Raw genomic sequence first — 19,197 nt, forward strand, 5'->3', positions numbered from 1 at the left:
CCAATGTCCACACACACACAGTACTACACACACACACACACACACACACACACACACACACACTACACACACACACACACTACACACATTAGTTTGTTTGTTATAAATTTTTATGTTTTTTAGTTATAGAAATGTTAGAAATTATTCTGTTTTTTAGTTATATAAATATTAGAAATGTTAGTTTTATAGAAATGTTATAAATGTTTTCTATTTTTTAGTTATAGAAATATTTATAGAAATGTTTGCAATTTTTTTGTTTTTTAGTTATATAAATATTAGAATTGTTATGGAAATGTTAGTTATATAATCATGAAATTTTAGAATTAGTTTTAGTTAGATGAATTAGATTAATGTCAAATTGTTAGAATTTGCATATATATAGAATTTTAGTTATCACAATCCAATCATTTAAAAAATGTTACTTTTGCGGGCATATAGTATTTGTTCTCGACAATATGCCCGTCCCGCATCCTCGCCGTTGACCCGTTCGCGACGACGTCATGCTTCAGGGGACCCATGTCCGGGACTGGGCTCCGCCGGGCTGGCACTGGGAGGTGCTACCTGGAGGGGCACGCCGCTTGGTGAGGAACCCGACCTCGGGTCCCGTCGTCGGCCCTGATCTTCTTTGGTGGCGTTCGCGTGGGCCACATTCGATGCAGAGGCAGCCGGCCCCGCCGGAGGTGGTGCGTCGTCGTGTCAGGGAGGAAGATGAGCATGTCCATCGCTACATGGCTGCTATGGACGACGTCAGGTTCTCCACTACTTGGCGGGTTCTTTGGGCAGATGACTGGAGATATGATCCTGTGATGGTTCCTTCTCTTTGGATGTGCACCTCCCGCGCCCCAGGAACCGCGAGTGGCGCCCTAGATTCTTCTGTAGTACTCGATCTTTGTTAGGTACCTAGCCAGTGATGTATTCGATAGATAGTATTCGAGACGATGTATTCAAGATTATATATATTAAGACGATGATGTATTCGAGATTATATATTCGAGAGGATGTATTCGAGATTCAGATTTTCCTTATTGATTAATTGCATCCATGCATTGTAATTTGAATACTAAATTGTTTTATATTTCTTCTGTATTATTAGTGAAGTAAAAGCTATGGCGGACAATACCGGCAGAGAGAGAGAAGAGGAATTGTTCGGCATCATACGCAGCCCTCACAGGCTAGATGATCTGAATGAAGCAGATGACGGCTCCCAATATCTTAACAATACCGGAGAGGGTGATGAAAAGATATTCGATCTCGACGACCGGGCTGATGAAGTCATGAACTATGATTATGATTATGACACAGACAATGTTTGTGATGACACAGACAATGCTGATCTTCAAATAACAAACACTACCGGCGAGGTATATTTATATAAGCATGCATCATGGTGATCATCACATGTTTTTTTATTGAAGATATATTAACGAATCGATCTTTCTTCTTTCAGCCCTCCGGATCGAGGAAATCTGCTTCTATAGACAGCAAGACAAAGCGAGGCCCGGGCAGATTGTTGAAGGATGGTGTAAAGTACCACATCGAATCCATCAAACCTAGTGGCGAACCCCTCACGCCTAAGAACATTGCGAACAAGTGGACTCGTCAGTGCGGAGTTCTTGTGAAGGACAAACTCCTGATCTCCATTCAAGAATGGAAAGAGCCAAAGACTAAATGTCCAGGTGTTACTTGGGTCGATGGCAGAGCCAAAGAAGACCTGGTGAAATCTCTGATGGAACATTTCACCCTACCAGATCATTTCACTAAAGCAGATGTGGACAAAGTCAAGGCCGCTGCTCTTAAGAAGATGACAATTGCATTCAACACCCACAAGAAAACTGTATGGGCCAACTACCTCGCTAATGAAAGGAAGACTCCAGATTTCAAGGGAACATTGGAGAAGCAAAGAGAACATTGGGATGATTTCGTGACCTTCAAGGACTCAGAAATATCTAAGGAACGGTTGATGAAAAACAAGGCAAATGCCGCAAGAAAGACGCAGTTCCATAGGCTGGGTCCAGGTGGCTACGCGGTGGCATTGCCTAAGTGGGATAAGTCTGAGCAAAAGATGGAGGATGCAGGGGTCACTCCGGTTACCCGGCACTGGCCCCCCAGGTGCAGAACTTGGTTCTATGCACATGGGGGAGCGCTGGACCCGAAGACAGGCGGAGTTTCGCAGAAGGCAAGTCTAAAAGGAGCCGAACAAAAGATAATTGATGCAATAGATGAAGCTCGAAGGGGGGTGTTCATGCCCAATAGAGAGAACGGCGAGCTTAAGCGCGCCCTGGGAAATCCTGAACACCCGGGAAGAACACGAGGCATGGGCGTTATTCCCTGGTATGAGGGCTTTTCAGAATGAAACAAGGACTACAGGAGCCGTGCAAGAAGGAAGATGGAGGAGGAGAAGAAAAGGAAGCTGGAGAAGGAGCAGAGGAAGTAGGACGCAGAACGCCTTCAAGGCCTAGAAGCAAGGCATGCGGACCTGTCACTCAAATTCCAGCAGCAGCAACAGCAGATCGACTCACTTAGCCAGGAAACGGGGTCTCAGCAGTGGCAGCAGCAAGTGGATGATCGTCCAGCATTGGATAGCACCGTCCCATCCATGCCGAGAAGCAGCGTTGGTTCTGCCTCGGGCGACACACTGCTGGATAAATACCCTGTGGATGACATTATAGAGAACACTAAATGCGAGCTACACTCCAAAATGAAGAACATATCCATGAAGGTGGCGGACGGCGTTGCTTTTCCAGTTACCCCCGAAGCAACCTACCATTGCATCCCGATTCCAGAGGCTATGCTCGTGTCATGGTTGATGAAGTGGTGGACCCATATTCGGGGCTAACGCTTGACATTCCTGGAGGTGAAGACGAGCGCACACTCGGAGAGGCCATACATCGTATCATCCTATGGAGAAAGGATTGCATAATCTTTCGAAGTCCACCGACACCGCGTTGTCTGCCGACTCCTCGAAGTCCGCCACCGAGTCAGCAGACTCCCGCTCCTCCAAGTCCACGAACGCGTGAGACGACTCCTCCTCGAAGTCCGCCACCTCCTCCAAGTCCCCGAACACGTGAGCTGACTCCTCCAGTTTCAAGCCCGGCACAGCGTCATGCCACTTCTCCGGTTGCAAGTCCGGCACCGTGTCAGGCCACACCTCCTGCTTCAAGTCCGGCACATCGTCAGTCCACTTATCCTGGTCCAACTCCACGTCAGCCTTCTCCGCCGTCTCAGCAATCACAGAAGAGACATCCCGCAGCTTTGGTGCGTAGCGGTATGAGTCGAGGTAGTTCAGGAAGTACAGGCGAAGGCAAGCGATACAAATATGGTCCAAGCCTCGCTCCTCTTCCTCAGAGGCCTTACGACATGACTAAGGAGCAAAACACAGCCATAGTGCAAGCCCAAGTGCACGCCCATTTTGGACCGAAACCGGCACCGCCGCCAAAGGAGAAAGTGCCTGAGAAAGTAATTGACCACTTCATTCGTATGGCTAGAGAATCAGCTCCCAAGCCTATTGACTCGGACTATGAGCGCCAAATCAGGAAGGCACATCAAGCACGACTACAGAAGGAAGCCAGCTCAAGCTCGAGCCAACAAGCAGCTGGCAAAAAATGCGGGAAAACCATTCCCTAGTTGGAAGAACAGGCGGCGCAAGCAATCCCCTCGCTTGTTGTGCCAACAACACATGAGAGGAGTAGTACGCGCGCCAAATATTATTGTGGGCAAACCGTTAGCGTTCCCCAGCATGGCGATGTGGTAATAACAGAGGATCATATAATGCAGGCTCAAATGCTCAATATCTCTGTTGGACAACTCCTCGAAATCGAGCCCATGCCTACGCTTAAAGAATCGGAAATAGCATGGCAATATGTCTGGGGCAAACCTTTGGTCCATCCAGACAAGGTCAAGGACCTCCCAACGAGAATGTATCAATTGCATCAATGGTACATGAACATTACCAAGATTTCCAATCGAGAGTCCCTCATGGTGAATGTCAAGCATGAGCATTATTACCATGAGAAAGCTCTGGCCATTGAGTATCTAGAACTATTTCAGTTATTTAATCAAGACGCACTCGACAAGTCTATCGTCAGTTGCTATTGTCTATAAGTGATTTCTTTCTGTAATTTAAGTCTCAAGCTAGTTACGTAGTGATAATTTTGATCAATCATTACATGTAATTATCCTCACTATATTCTTTTTCTGTGGTATTATATGCAGGATGAAGATGTATGAAATGAAAAAAGCTGGACGCTATGGCGTTGGGTTCATTGACCCAAATACCATTAATCAGGACATATGGGAGATTGAACATTGTAAAACTGCTGTAGAGGAAAGCATGCTAGAGTTCTTGAAGCGCCTCAATACCTTCGAAGATATACTACTTCCTTACAACTTCCCGTGAGTCACACTGTCTTGTACTACAAATTCTGTTTTTGCTTACTAGCTAGCTAGATGTTAATAATTAAGTGTATACGGTTTACGGTAGTTGATTAATTTTATGCACATGCCCGCTTAATTAAGACATGCAAACGTGTGCGTATGCAGTTGGCACTGGGTCTTGATAGACATTAAAGTTGAGGAAGGAAAAGTTGAATTACTGGACTCACTAATTAAAGAAGATAAAGACTACACCATCGTGAAGGGGATAGTCAACAGGTAATTTCAATCATTATTAACTATTAGTTCCTGATATGAACTATTTAATAACCCCTTTATTAATTTTCTTTGCCGGCGGGCAGGGCATGGGCAAAGTTCATCGCGGTGACTCCAGGAGAATGAAAAAAAATTGTTTTGGCATCGACCCAAGGTAAGTAATTAAGTAGTACTAGCTAGCTACCATCTTTTTAATTCTTGTTTCAATATCATTAATTAATTATTATGCTTGATTAATCATTATCTGATTCAATTCCATTCTCGTAAAGGCCCTGAGGCAGGCGAAAGGGAATAATCTATGTGCATACTACGTTTGCGAGAACATTCGCATGATGACGTGCGGAAGGAGCAGATCTGATAGACAGGACTGGGTACGTTTTTGTCAGAACAATATTCACACCATTATCGGTATCTAGTCACACAACTAACACACATGCATATTGATCTCCTTTTTAACAGTTCAGATCGGTGCAGGATAAGCTCCTACCATCGGACCGCATACAAGCACTTCAAGAGGAAATAGCCGGATTTTTGCTCGACCAAGTCATAGATCCGAAAGAAGAATACTATTACCCGCTACCGCCCCCATGAACCACTTGTCATCGTGCTCCTAAGGCACCAAGGCAACATGTACTAGAAATTGTATATGTATATACATGTGTATATGTGTGAATAGTTAATGGTGTTGGCTGTGAGACATTCGATGATATATATATTATATATATATATATATGCGGTTCTACGTACGAGAAAATCTATTTAATATATATGCATAACGTGTACAATTTGTAGTATCGTGAAATACCAGCAAACAAAAAAGAATTAAATGGAAAATAAAGCCAAATTGAAAACACAAAAGTAAAGCAAAAATTAAAAAAAAAACACCCAAACATTTAGTACCGGTTGGTGTTACCAACCGGTACTAATGTCCCACACGCACACGGGCCTGGCTCGTGCCACGTGTTTGCACTTTAGCGCCGGTTCGTGACGAATCGGTACTAAAGGGGGGGCTTTAGTCCCCACTCTTTAGTGCCGGTTCGCCAACCGGCACTAAAGGCCGTCACGAACCGGCACTAAAGCCCGGTTCTGCACTAGTGTGAGTACTTGATGTATGTGTTGTATAGCCTATATTAACATGGTCATAACGAAGCAATCATAAATATATATTTTTCCTTGTGCAGAAAATACTCTTATGTGGCAACCATATGTTTACTAACATATAGTGGGGTTTTGGAAACTGGTAGTTACTTTTGATGTCCTGACAACAAATTATTCTGATTCTAGGAACTGTTTGATTACCAGTCCACATGTTTGTTTAGATTGATGAACCGGGGAATCGGATTTTCATGCAATGTTGTATGTTTGTCAGTTGCTATGTAATTTTAAGAAAGATCCTCAATTCTAAGTGCACTGGAGCTTACAATAGATTTTTGCGAGGATAGATATAGATAGTTTCTTGTGGCCTCCCTGTCAGATTGTATCTATGTTCTAAAATCTTATCCAGACCTAAGCAAAACGTGAAATTTTTGGGAGGGGCGTACCTTGCTGCTCACGCCGCTGCTGGAGGTTCACCTTTCTCTGCTCCTCCTGTTTTTCTTGACTTGCAGGTTGCTGCCGGAACCAGATGGGGTCTCCAGTCAGCCTGCCATGTGGCTTGCAGTCCTGATTGTTGGCAGTTATCCTTACATATGTATAAGGGTTTACTTTGTTAGTATGACAAAGTGAAGACAGAACTGATGTATTGAATTACTAATGGAGTGGTTTTGATGAGAACTGAAACCTTTTGCTTTCAAGGTTGGACATTGATATTTAATAGAGAAATTCAGTTCATATGGAGCAAAGCAAAGGCATGTAATACCTTGCATTGACAGTGATTATTTTCCCATTGTGGTACTTCAAATCTGATGAAGAATTTATTTCATGACTGAGACATGGGATTTGGAGAATCTCAGTTATGGCATGTTAATTAATCACTTAATTAATCACCTTTATTTTGTCATGGGACTGAATGTTCTGATATGATACTATATGTTTTGTTTATCTCCTATAAATAATGAAATGGCCTATATGTAAAGATAAAACTATTTTAATTATATTATGTTGTCGATGATGTATGGTTTTAGAATTTGTAGATTAACATTCAGGCTCTTGCTATCTCATGAACGCGCTAAACTCGATTCTGCCTTACGATAATCTCATGGTGATGTTGCACTACATAATGTTTTCCGTCTATCATATGCGAATGTTTCTTCTTTCCTTTATTTTGTTATAATGTGTTTGAATAAATAAGCTAAACCTGGATTATTTCTAACTTGAGCATTACCTACATGACCGCAATGTAGGGACCGGCATCCTCGCGCCAAGGCGCGTTACCGATCTAGTATATGATGTATCTAAAACCAGGAACCAAACTGTATTTCCTGAAGAAAAAAAAACATTGTTCCTATGTGCGATAGGCTTGCGGGAAGAAAGTTCCTATGGGCCTGGCCCATCTACTAGTCGTGGCATGTGGGTGCATATATACGGGGACTTGGGGACTTCGCGAGGGGGAGGTGAGTGAAAAGAGGGAGATGATAACTTCTTTTTTGAGGGAGATAAGAACTTGATATGACTGCTTGGTGTGGTAAGTAAAAATAAAATGCCTTTTCTTTCTTATTTAAATGTTGAAACTCTACAAAATAAAATAAACTAAGAAGTTTCAAAAAAGAAAAGATCACGAGATAAGCTATTTTGAATATGTGTAGGAGCTATCATGTTATGTGCACTGAAAAATAAAAAAAATAAGCAAATATAAATACACACTCGAGCTAGCTGCGACAATCAAAAGAAGAATGCTAACTAACCAAGAGCTCTTATATATGGTACCTAGTAATGGACGTTTACACTAGTCAATGCTATAGCCTATGGTGTCCATCGTGGAGATTCAACCATATGGACCAATCTATATCTATATCTATACCTAATAATAAAGTCATTAGTGCTTTTGGTAGTACATTACATAAATTGCCCTTAAAGTTGTAAAATGTTGCCCCCCATGCCACCTTTAAGTGATAAAAAAATCACGCAGACAAATTCCTCGCTTGGGCCGGCCCACGGAGTAGGGACCTCATATACTGCACTCGGGCACTGGGAGAAGACGCGGTGTTTCATGTGTGAGCAGCCTATTTCTAAAATTTATTTTTTATTTTTTCGTTTTCGTTTTTTCTCATTTAAATATTTTGGTACTTGAAAATAGTCTTAAAATAAAAAAATGAATTATTAAATATTTTTTAATAAATCATAAATTATTTGTGAATTCAATAAAATCTTAATTTTTTAAAATGTTCTCATAATCAAAAAATGTTTGTAATTAAAACAAATTGGAAATAAAAAAATGCTCATGATTTTCTAAAAATGTTTATGTAGTAAAAATGTTAAGGAAAATGAACAAAATGTTCGCCAAAATGTTATCGATGATGTAGCAAATTGTTGTCATGGCCTTTGGAGATTATGAATTTGTTTTCTTCCTTTGCAACGTATGGGCGTTTTTGCTATAAATATTGATGGGATTATCATGGACATTGCACTATAGCGGGCATTGCACTAGTAGTATTTCCCTAAAAAAACGAGGACACTAGTAGTATGTGATTGGAGGGTCGTACTCATGGACATGGCACTTAATAATACCTAGCAGCTATGGGAGCCGCTGGTGAGGTTCCGTACCGCCTGTGGACGGAAAGTGTACATTATGATGTACGTGTACTGTCAGCCAGCGACCTCGTTGAGCCCGTATAAGTACGCGGAAGACAAGAAAACCCGCGCCAGAACTCTGTCATCGCGTCGAGGGCAGCACTGCAATGACTCTGACGAAGAGCTTTGAGGGAGAACTATGTAAGGCTGGCCCCGCGGAAGACTACTTACCTCCTGCCATCGGAGCCCATCCGCCGTATCTTTGACTTCACCGCAACAAAACAATCCAAGGTAATACCCCACACACACACACGATGGAGAAGAGCCGACTATGCAACTGTTGTGACGACTCAGATTTCGCTCGCCCTTGTCATCACCGCCATAGAAAGCCTTTACGTCAACACCAATGTCAAGGCACCATCATTGTCCGATCACACGGGATCTTAGAGTTTTCATTGAAGCCGGATCCATGCAAGAGGGGCGTGGCAACAATGCAGTGATGCCTTTAAGGACGTCGAGAATGCCTGTAGGCGTCGCCATAGCCGGTCAGAGGCCCAAGGCCAAGACTAGGGCTTCACCCAAGCTCCCAAACACATCGGTATCGGCAAGTGAATCAAACACCACCATCACCAACGAGCCAGCCCACAGACAAAGAAGCTCACCGCAACAACACCAACCACCACCTTACGGAGGCTGCCCGCAGGGACCCACCAACACAATGTTGTGAAGATCTGATTGTATTAGGTGAATTGATATGTGTTTTATGAGGGTGTGGATTTTTTTTTTTTTTTTTGAGAAATCTGAGGGGTATGAATTGATACTCATGGCATTGACACATGAACATTTTCTATTATAAGAAAAAAAATACGTAAAGGTTTTCAATCAATATTCCTACAGACAAGTTAGATTTTTTTCATTTGTCCTCGCAAAAAAAGAAAAGAAATAAGACGAAAAGAGGCAACCTCGACATGGCGGACGGCGGCGGCGGCGGCCTCGGATCTGGGCGCGTATCCGGGAGGAGGTCGTCGATGACGGCGGAGCTGGGCCAGAGCGGGAAGAGGTGGTGGAGTCGGGGCGGCGGCGGTGGGGGTCGGAGGTCGCGGAGGCCGACGCGACGCAGCTTCCTCATCCTTTCTTTGGATTAGTTCGCCCCCAGAACAAGTGGCAGCTATGTCGACAGATTTGCGGCCTTCTTCTCTTTGTAGCTTCCTTTCATGTTTTATCTAGCTAAGTAGTACTGTACAAATTCTTCCATCTTTCTTTCTTTCAGATTCAGATTCAGATTCAGATGGATGGATCTGCTACAAAATTCATCAGCTGCAGCCTGCACACAGCAGGACAAGATTAATTATATATATTGGCGACTTTTTAAAGGACTAATTGGTAACGAGCATTTCTATTGAGGAGAGCATAATATCCGGGACAGCATCTGCGTTTTGATTTTGAAAAATAAGAATCAAGGTACCCTCGAAATCTTGACACAGTATTTACTCTCTTTGTATCTATTGTTATCTACACCTGTTCTGAATAACATCCTCTTGCAACTTCAGTCATGCCTTTCCATGTTCGTTGATGCACAGATTGGGCTCACTTTAGCTCACAACTAGTCCAACTTACAATATTGTAAAGACGAAACGCCGTTAGCCAAGTCCGATGGGCAATAGGTACTCGAGTTAGGTGTATGGTTGCGCTTGGATCCCTATAGAGGAATCTGACGGTATTTTGCACCGTCAGTTTGTGTGCGAGGCTGTTGTCATGCCTCAGATTCGCTCACCCCGTCATCACTGCCATAGAAAGCCTCAACGCTAACATCGATGCCTTCCACTAGTCTCGCTTGCCGATGCCCAGCTCCAAGGCCGAAGCTCGAGAGGGGAAACGATGTCAAGGCACCACCATTGTCTGATCACAGGGGATCTAGGGCTTCCACTGAAGCTGGATCCATGCAAAAGGGGTGTGGCAACAATGCAGTGATGCCTCTAAGGATGTCAACAACGCCCACCGCATCTTCGGTCACAGGTCCAAGGCCAAGACATGGTTTTCACCCAAGCTCCCAAACACCCAAGCCACACCGGTGTTGGCAAGTCCACCAAGCACCACCACCACCGACAAGCAAGCTCATCGATGAAGGAGCCAGGCACTGCCGGCGGGCACCCACCAACATCATATTATGAAGATCCAATTGTATTATAGGTGAATTGATACGTGTTTTGTGAGGGGGTTGGTTAAGTATATATATTTTTAGAAAATTGAGGGAGGTGAATCAGTACTCGTGGCATCCACACATAAACATTTCATATTGTAAGAAAAAACGAAAAGGTTTTCAATCAATATTCCTATAGATGAATCACATTTTTCATCTTTCCTCGCAACAAAAAGCGAAAAGAGGCAACCGGCGGACAGAGTTGCTGCGCAGCGGCGGCGGCGGCCTCGGATCTGGGCTATGATTGAGCTTCCTTATCCGGGAGGAGGTCGTCGATGACGGCGGAGCTGGGCCAGAGCGGGAAGAGGTGGTGGAGTCGGGGCGGCAGCGGAATGGGTCGGAGGTCGACTCGGGGCGGCGGTGGGGGTCGGAGGTGCCCCGGCCGACGCGAGGCAGCTTCCTCATCCTCTCATTGGGGCTCTACGTTCCGGCCCCTTCCAATATAATGTGGTTTTAGCTCAATCCAATCCAATCCAATCCAAATATCCAATCCAATCCAATCAATCAGGTATGAGTTGGCCCCAAGTGCCTTCTTCTTGTAGCTTTTCTCTTTGTAGTTGCCTCTCAGTGCTTTCTTTCTTTCTTTCAGATTCAGATGGATGGATCTGCTACAAAATACTACTACAAAATTCATCAGCTGCAGCCTACAGCAGGACAAGATTAACTATATATATTGGCGACTTTTTAAAGGATTAATTGGTAACCAGCATTTCTATCGATATGCGTTTCGATTTTGAAGAAATAAGAATCAAGGTACTCTCGAAATCTTGTTACTGTATTTACTTTCGTTGTATGGTTATTATCTACACCTGTTCTGAATATATATATGATATCCTCTTGCAACTTCAGTCATGCCTTTCCATGTTGGTTGTTCGTTGATGCACTTTAGCTCACAACTAGCCAGCCCAACTTATACAATATTTATCGAAAAGACTAAACGCCGTTAGCCAAGTCCGATGAGCAATGGGTACTCGAGTTAGGTGCCATCTCTCTTTCGGAACCAAGGATTGAATATATATATATGTCTCATGAAGAATAGTTACATACATATAGTTGTAGCACACCAGTATCTGCCATTTATGTCATGCAAAAGAGCCAAAAAGGACTCCATCTCCCACCAAACGAGAAGAGCCGGCCACCTAACCAAATACAATACTACAAGATTAAGCTAGCAAGTTTTCTGCTGGCTTAATCAAATCTGCCACTTGCTAAAAACATATTGGAGCTAGCTGACACAGAGTATATATTGTCTCTCCTGGTTGGATGTGCTCAAGCAACTCTCTGCTTCTTAATTCCTTGAGGTTTGTCGCTACCTTTTCCGCGTGGTTACCTACCAGTTGAGGCTGTTGGTTCAAGGAGCTGTCTTGCCCACCTACCCCTAGACAAAAATACCATTATCTTCAACCCAATCCTCACACAACCATTCTGGTTAGCAGTGTCACCATGCATTAGTGGACTTGGGGGGTGTGATTGTGGGGGCGTGGGGTTATTCCTTCAAATTTGATCTTTGTCTGTTGCTGATTCCTCAATATTAGGGGGAATATTCTCAAAAATATTGGCTAAATATTTATTTATTTTTAGAATACCATGAAATCTTTGGAATAACTAAATAATGGCCCAGATACTAAAAAAAGAGAAAAATCTTCCGGTGCTGGTTCGAAATCAGAATTAATAACTGAGGGAGAAGCTAGAATTAATGATCGAATGTTTCTTCCTTACCTTTTTAGTTGTCAATTTCTTTCTCCATAACTGCCCATCTGCTTTGTTTCTAGCATTGCACTCAGATTTTTTCTAGAAAGTTAATTTCAAGTTTGCGAAAATTAAGGTAGAAGAACTTGCTGCTGGTAAGTGAAGGTGGTCGCTGGCTGTCAGTTCTGTTCTCATTCTAGAAACATGTATATGATTACTTTACTGGATAGTAGTTTGTGACACATAGATAAGTTTAACGTTTTTATTGATGTGTCATCCACACCTGTTCTGAATATATCCTCTTGCAACTTCAGTCAGCCTTCAAGCAGTGATGCCTTTCGATTTTAATGTTCGTTAATTCATGGATTGGGTTTACTTTAACTCACAACATGAATTGTGTACCCTGTACTAGTCTAACTTACAGTATTGAAAAAACGAAACACCTCGAGCACCTCTTTCGGAAGGAAGGAATATGCCGCATGAAGAATTCATATAGTACTGTACTTGTAGAACAGCAGTATGTGGTTTCTCCCACCTCGAGCACCAAAAGAACAAATGAGTTGGTATCTGGTTTTGGTTGTCGCCGGCCAGATGAGACATCTATAGACTATAGTAGTAGTTGTATAACCAAATACTCCCTCCGTCCCTCCATCTTATTGGTCCAGAGTTAGCATCGGCCGGGCTTCTTTACAACGAGCCATCTCCAAGTGCAAGAGTGTTAGACTAAATCCGAGGCATACCGTCGATCATCCGAGGACCAAGCAATCACACGAGCACGGCATCGAGATTTGTTAACGAGGTTCACCGATATGGCTACATCCCCGGGGCTTGACTACGGGCGCTCCTCCCCGTGACACCATCACAATACCGCACACCGACCACCCAGGCACCGGCACACGCCGCCGGCTCCCCCTTGCGCGCCTGTGCTATTATGTTGGCATAGGTTACATCGTGTGTCTACCCCCGCTATATATGAGAGGCCTAGGATATAAGTGTCCTACTAGGACACGACTCCACATCCTATGTAAACACAATACAACTCATAGTCCAACTGTAACCTACCTTGTACACTATATTCGACACAATTTCAACAAATTCCACCTTGGCAAATATACTCCATCACCCTGGATTTGTCCGTGCGTCAAACTTCCATGTACATTGGACTTGAGCTTATCCCATGAGCACCGCTGCTACCCCAAAGACTCCATATGACTCCACCTGCAACTTGTAGTCCCTTCTTTCTTGACCACAGTCAACACTCGAGCAAAATTAAGTTCCTTGTTACTCTAGTTTGTGCTCCCAACTTTCAGAGTATCTGTCAAAGCCATCACACACCGATCACTGACCTGCATGAAAGTGAACAACTCACATATTGGGTGTCACACATAAGAGTTACCTGAATTCAACATCACTGCTCCTTTCTTGACCGCCTGTCTGAAACATGAAGGAATTTCACCGTTGCTTATAGTCATCCCGAGTCAAATTCGCAGTTGTTTCACCACATGTATGACCACCAGAGCCCTGGCCCGTCTCCATGTCCCATGCATACCGCACGCCTCGCCGCTATTACCGCGTCAAGCCTCTGCTGTCCCGGTCGAGTCTCAAGGGTCGTGAAACCACACCACTCAACCCCCATTGCAGAGTACCACCGGTCATCACCGACCGATGACGAGTTTCACGCTTCCATCAGACCACTGGGCTCCAGTCCGAACTGCATGTCACTCGTTTTTCCTCTTTTGCTGAATAGGCTTTGATTCCCTGGATCCTTACACCGTAGCCCCTCATCCAGCTCCACCTTGAACATGACTCCATGGTAGATGATCAGTCCACCCTCGTGCCCCGTCGACTTCAAACTCTCATGTGCACTGTCTTGAATCAACCCCGCGCCATAGTCTTGTCGAAGCCACACAAGCCCTCGGGGCCTGCGTCACGTGTTTCCACGCCCCAGAAGTCGGTCACCATCAGCATCACGCTCCTACGTCGTCGTCGCCGATCCCACCACCGTCTTCTGTATCAACCGACATCCAAGTCGATCCGTCAGACTACCTAGTCCGACCCAGCCGAACTTGTCCGGCTGCATGACGCGCTCAAGGCTCCGTAAGCCTTGTAAGCACATCGCCAATCTGCCATTGTCATGGTAAAACCTCACGTGCAATTAGCAACACTTCCAAAAGAAAATTTCACTTTCCTGATAGTCTCCATGGGTGCACCAAGCATTTGCCCCCATAACCTCCAAAGCTCCCTTTTCTTAATTGTGCTGCTGTCCATGCCACGTGAAATACTGCAGATTGTTCTTCCTTTTTTTTTTTGTCTCAAACAAATCTCAAGTGTTTTCGTCAGCATGTACCGATGCATCAGCCGGCCTTGTGCCCAGCCATCGGCCGGCAAGCGTCCACCTGTGGACCGCTGCCCGCACAAACCTTCCGCTCAGAGCACCTGGACCGTAATCACTGCTAGCCTGCCACCCGTACGCGCCTCGGACTGGGCCTGACTTGTATGTACGTTCGCCCGATCAATCCACCGGTCAACCACCGCACGTCATGTCTGCTGTTTGCCCATGCATCTCAAACTCGATACTTCCTCTAGATCAATAACCCGCAGCCTCCGAACAACCTAGCTCATGTTACCATTTGTTAGAATAAATCCGAGACATACCGTCGATCATCCGAGGACCAAGCAATCACATGAGTACGGCACCGAGATTTGTTAACGAGGTTCACCGATATGGCTACATTCCCGGGGCTTGATTACGGGCGCTCCTCCCGTGACACCGTCACAATACCGCACACCGGCCACCCGGGCACCGGCACACGCCGCCGGCTCCCCCTTGCGCGTCTGTGCTATTATGTTGACATAGGTTACATCGTGTGTCTACCCCTGCTATATATGAGAGGCCTAGGATATTCGTGTCTTACTAAGACACGACTCCACATCCTATGTAAACACAATACAACTCATAGTCCAACTGTAACCTACTCCTTCCGTAAACTAATATAAGAGCGTTTAGAATACTAAAATAGTGATCTAAACGCTCTTATATTAGTTTACAGAGGGAGTACCTTATACACTATATTCGACACAATGCCAACAAAGAGAAAGATGACATGATTGATCCTGTGGTTAATTTTAATTTCTGTAGGGCTGACCTTTTTTTCCTGGATTGGTCGACTTTACTAGTGTATGGGTTTTGCCTTTTCCAAGAAAAAAATCGAATTTACATTTGTATTTATGAGCGAATTAGTACTGGTGGCATCATCAACACATAAAAGTTTGAATAAATAATTCCTACGAATGAGACGAGTCACTTTTTTCATTTCTCTCGAAGTAAAAGAAAAAGGGACTCGCTGGGCGGTGGATGCAGTCGCAATGGTGGACCTCAGCTTCCCGTCCACCAACCAGCGGAGGGATTAATTCTTCAGTGGTACAAAATCTTTGAAATCTACTTGTGTTGCATCTTCCATGTGTTTTACCAGAAGTCTGTGTTTATCTACAAAACCTTCCTTTTTCCCTAAAAAAATGAAGGATTTTGTCAGCGACCATACTATGGGCCGGCCCTATTCGCCTCGATCTGGCCCAGAAGATGGATGGGCTCCAACTACAAAGGGCACACGGGTGCCCACGAAAGAGGCGGCTTGGACGGAAGGCTTCGGCCTGGCTGGCGATCTCCCTCTCTGTAGCGTGTTCTTCCTCCTCTGTCTCCTCCTTCCTCTGCTTCCTCCTCCTGCAATTCTCGATTTGTAGCCAAACCATGGTGATTGAGTGAAACTACTAGCTGGATCCTAACAGATTTGGATGATTCCGAAATTTCCGTATAAATGCAGCCCCTGAGAATGTTGAGATATGTTCTCACACATATACACCACCTAAAAGGAGATACAAAAGAAATATTCTAAATGGGAGGAAAATCTTGAGATTTTGAAATCTATATCATGTACTTCCCCGTCTTAAAATAAGTGTCTCAACTTTAGTATAATTTTAGACTAAAGCTAGTATAAAGTTAAGACACCTCATTTTGGGACGGAGGATATGTATTTTTCGTTATGTTTTCAATTATGTCCGGAGAGCCTGTGTTCTATAGTGTAAAAAACGTTATTATATTATGAAACAGGAGACCGACATTCTCTCTAAAAAACCTTTCAGCAGGGGTGTATTATTAAAAGATTTGCATTATCATTTTGGGTCCCAATAATTTGTATCCATAGGTTGGTCAAACGAATCAAACCACATCGCTAGAGCTGCAGCTTCCACCGGCGTCTAACCCCCAATTATTGCCCCGTCGACGCGACGTACGGCGGCCGGCGGAGTGCAGACGGGTGTACAGTGGCGTGCACAGTTGGGGAAGAGTACCCTGTCCTTGCTCCCCACACGACACCGCTCCCATGCAGCGTTGACCCGAGCTCGGAGCTGAGGCGAGGCGGCCGACGGAGTGCAGATGGCGGCGGCTCTCGGCGTGGCGGCCACGCTCCTCGGCAAGGTGTTCACGATGCCGTCGGCCGCCCCGGTGGCGGCGTACGTGGACAACCTCGAGCTCGGCCACAACTCCCAGCAGATCAGGGCCAAGCTCGCACACACACGAGGCCTGCTGCACAACGCCCAGGCCCAGGTGAGCCACAACCCTGGACTACAGGAGCTGCTGGCGGCGCTGAGCAGGAACGCAGACCAGGCGAAGAACCTGCTGGATGAGCTCCACTACTTCCAGATCCATGACAAGCTCCATGGCACCACCTACGCCAACACCCAAGAGGCCGGGCCGGATCTGAAGGGCGTTGTCCGCCATCAAGCTCTGCACGCCGGTAGTGCTCTTCGGCACACCCTGGGCAGCTTGGTACAGTGCTTTTCTTGCTCGCCTACACCCAAGAGTGATGATGCCGTTGCACCACGCCGCGTCACCAACACCCTAGGCAGCTTGCTCCAGTGCTTTTCTTGCTCCTGTACACCCAAGAGCAAGAGGAATGGTGGTGATGATGCTGCTGCTGCTGTTACCGGCGTTGGTGGTGATGCTGCTGCTGCTGTTGCCGGCGTCAACAACTCCAACTCTGCTAGTGCTGATGATGGCAGTGATACGCTGCATTTTGACAGAGTGTTCATGTCCAGAGAAATCAAGTCTGTGTTAGAGGGCATGCAGTCCCACTGTGATTTGGTCTCCAATTTGCTCGCCACTATCCCAAGCAACAGCACGGCAGTCGTGGTCCCACATCGGCCTCAGACTGTTTCCATGACTTTTGAGGGAATTGTCAATCGGATCACGGACACTGGTGCCACACACACTGTTTCTGTTCTTCCTATAGTTGGTCCAGGGGGTATTGGAAAGACAACTTTCACCACTCATCTATACAATGATGCAAGGACTAAAAAGCACTTTGATTTCCAAGTCTGGGTATGTGTATCCACTGATTTTGATGTGCTTAAGCTCACCAGGGAGATCCTTGCCTGCATACCTGCCCCTGGAGAAGGAGGAAGCAGCGGTGTTGCAAATGAAACAACCAATTTAGATCATCTCCAGAGATCCATTCTGCGTTGTATCAAGTCCAAGAGGTTTCTGATTGTCTTGGATGATATATGGAAATGTGACAGCCAGGATCAGTGGAAAACCCTGCTAGCTCCCTTCACAAAGGGCGAAGCCAAAGGAAGCATGGTACTTGTCACAACTCGATTCCCAAAGGTAGCAGACATGATGGAAATAGTTGATCCACTAGAGCTGCGAGGTTTGGAGTCTAATGTCTTCTTCACATTCTTTGAAGCATGTATATTCGGTGAAGACGACAAGCCTGAGCATTACCAAGATGAGTTTGCTAGTATTGCATGAAAAAATGCAAACAAGCTAAAGGGTTCTCCGTTGGCAGCCAAAACAGTTGGCAGGCTATTACACAAGGACCTTTCTCAGAAACATTGGAATGGAGTTCTTGAAAAGCATCAGTGGCTAAAGCAACAAAATAATGATGATATCATGCAATCTTTAAAGATTAGTTATGATTATCTCCCATTTGATCTGAAGAAATGCTTTTCCTATTGTGGCCTTTTCCCTGAAGATCATAGGTTTACTTCTTCAGAAATCAATCATTTCTGGGTTGCAATTGGCATCATAGACTCTAATCACCAAGCCGATAGGAATTACTTGGAAGAACTAGTGGACAATGGTTTTCTCATGAAGGAATTCGATTGGGGTGATCGATCCTCCACTAGTAGAAAAAGGGTCAAATATGAGAAACATTAGTACCGGTTTGCATATGAGCCGGCACTAATGCGTCCATTAGTGCCGGTTCAAATGACTAGGCGGGAGGAGAACTTTAATACCGGTTCATTGCAAATCTTTAATACCGGTTCGTGCCACGAACCGGTACGAAAGATGCTGGCCGGGCACCAGCATTTTTAGTACCGGTTCGTGGCATGAACCGGTACTAAAGATTTTGTGGCAGGGGCTATTTTTAGTCCCACCTCGCTCCCCTAGCAAGAATTTGACCACCTTAAATATGTTACTTCTCAAACTATCACAAGCATTTGGTCTTCATTAAACTCTATGTGTAGGATCTGAGGGTGCAATAGGAGTCTTCGCCGGTTCTTAAATCGGTGGTAGATTCCTATTGACAATTTAGATTCTATACAAAAATATCATTGATGATCAATGTATTTTTTATGTACTTCTCTGTAGCAGTAGCGCGTTTTGGCTGAAAGGCGGTACTGATCAATGTATTTTTTCTGTATTACTTCTCAAACTATATAAAAAAGAACGAACTCTGAAAAAGCAGAAAAGAAAAAACTATATAAAAAACTACTTAAAAATAAATAGAAGAAAATAAATAATGCAAGAAAGAAAAAAAATTATATAAAGCAAAAATATTCACAAAGAAACTAAATACAGCAAAAAAACTACTCAGAAATAAATAGAAGAAAAAAAATAAAGCAGAAAAGAAAAAACTATACAAAAAACTACTCAAAAATAAATAGAAGAAAATAAATAATGCAGGAAAGAAAAACAATTATATAAAGCAAAA

General features: G+C 44.4%; 1 long non-coding RNA gene and 1 pseudogene across 1 annotated transcript; both read left to right on the forward strand.

Moving 5' to 3' along the window:
• Window positions 1–9,294: 9,294 nt before the first annotated feature.
• On the forward strand, window positions 9,295–12,518 carry LOC119306887. Its single transcript, XR_005149070.1, has 3 exons — window positions 9,295–9,777; window positions 10,693–11,024; window positions 11,106–12,518. It is a non-coding gene; the product is annotated as an uncharacterized LOC119306887 (long non-coding RNA).
• Window positions 12,519–16,147: 3,629 nt separating this feature from the next.
• Window positions 16,148–18,475, forward strand: LOC119313053 (annotated as a pseudogene).
• Window positions 18,476–19,197: the final 722 nt, after the last annotated feature.

This window comes from Triticum dicoccoides, chromosome 5B (assembly GCF_002162155.2).
Source record: "Triticum dicoccoides isolate Atlit2015 ecotype Zavitan chromosome 5B, WEW_v2.0, whole genome shotgun sequence".
In the NCBI taxonomy this organism is placed as follows: domain Eukaryota; kingdom Viridiplantae; phylum Streptophyta; class Magnoliopsida; order Poales; family Poaceae; genus Triticum; species Triticum dicoccoides.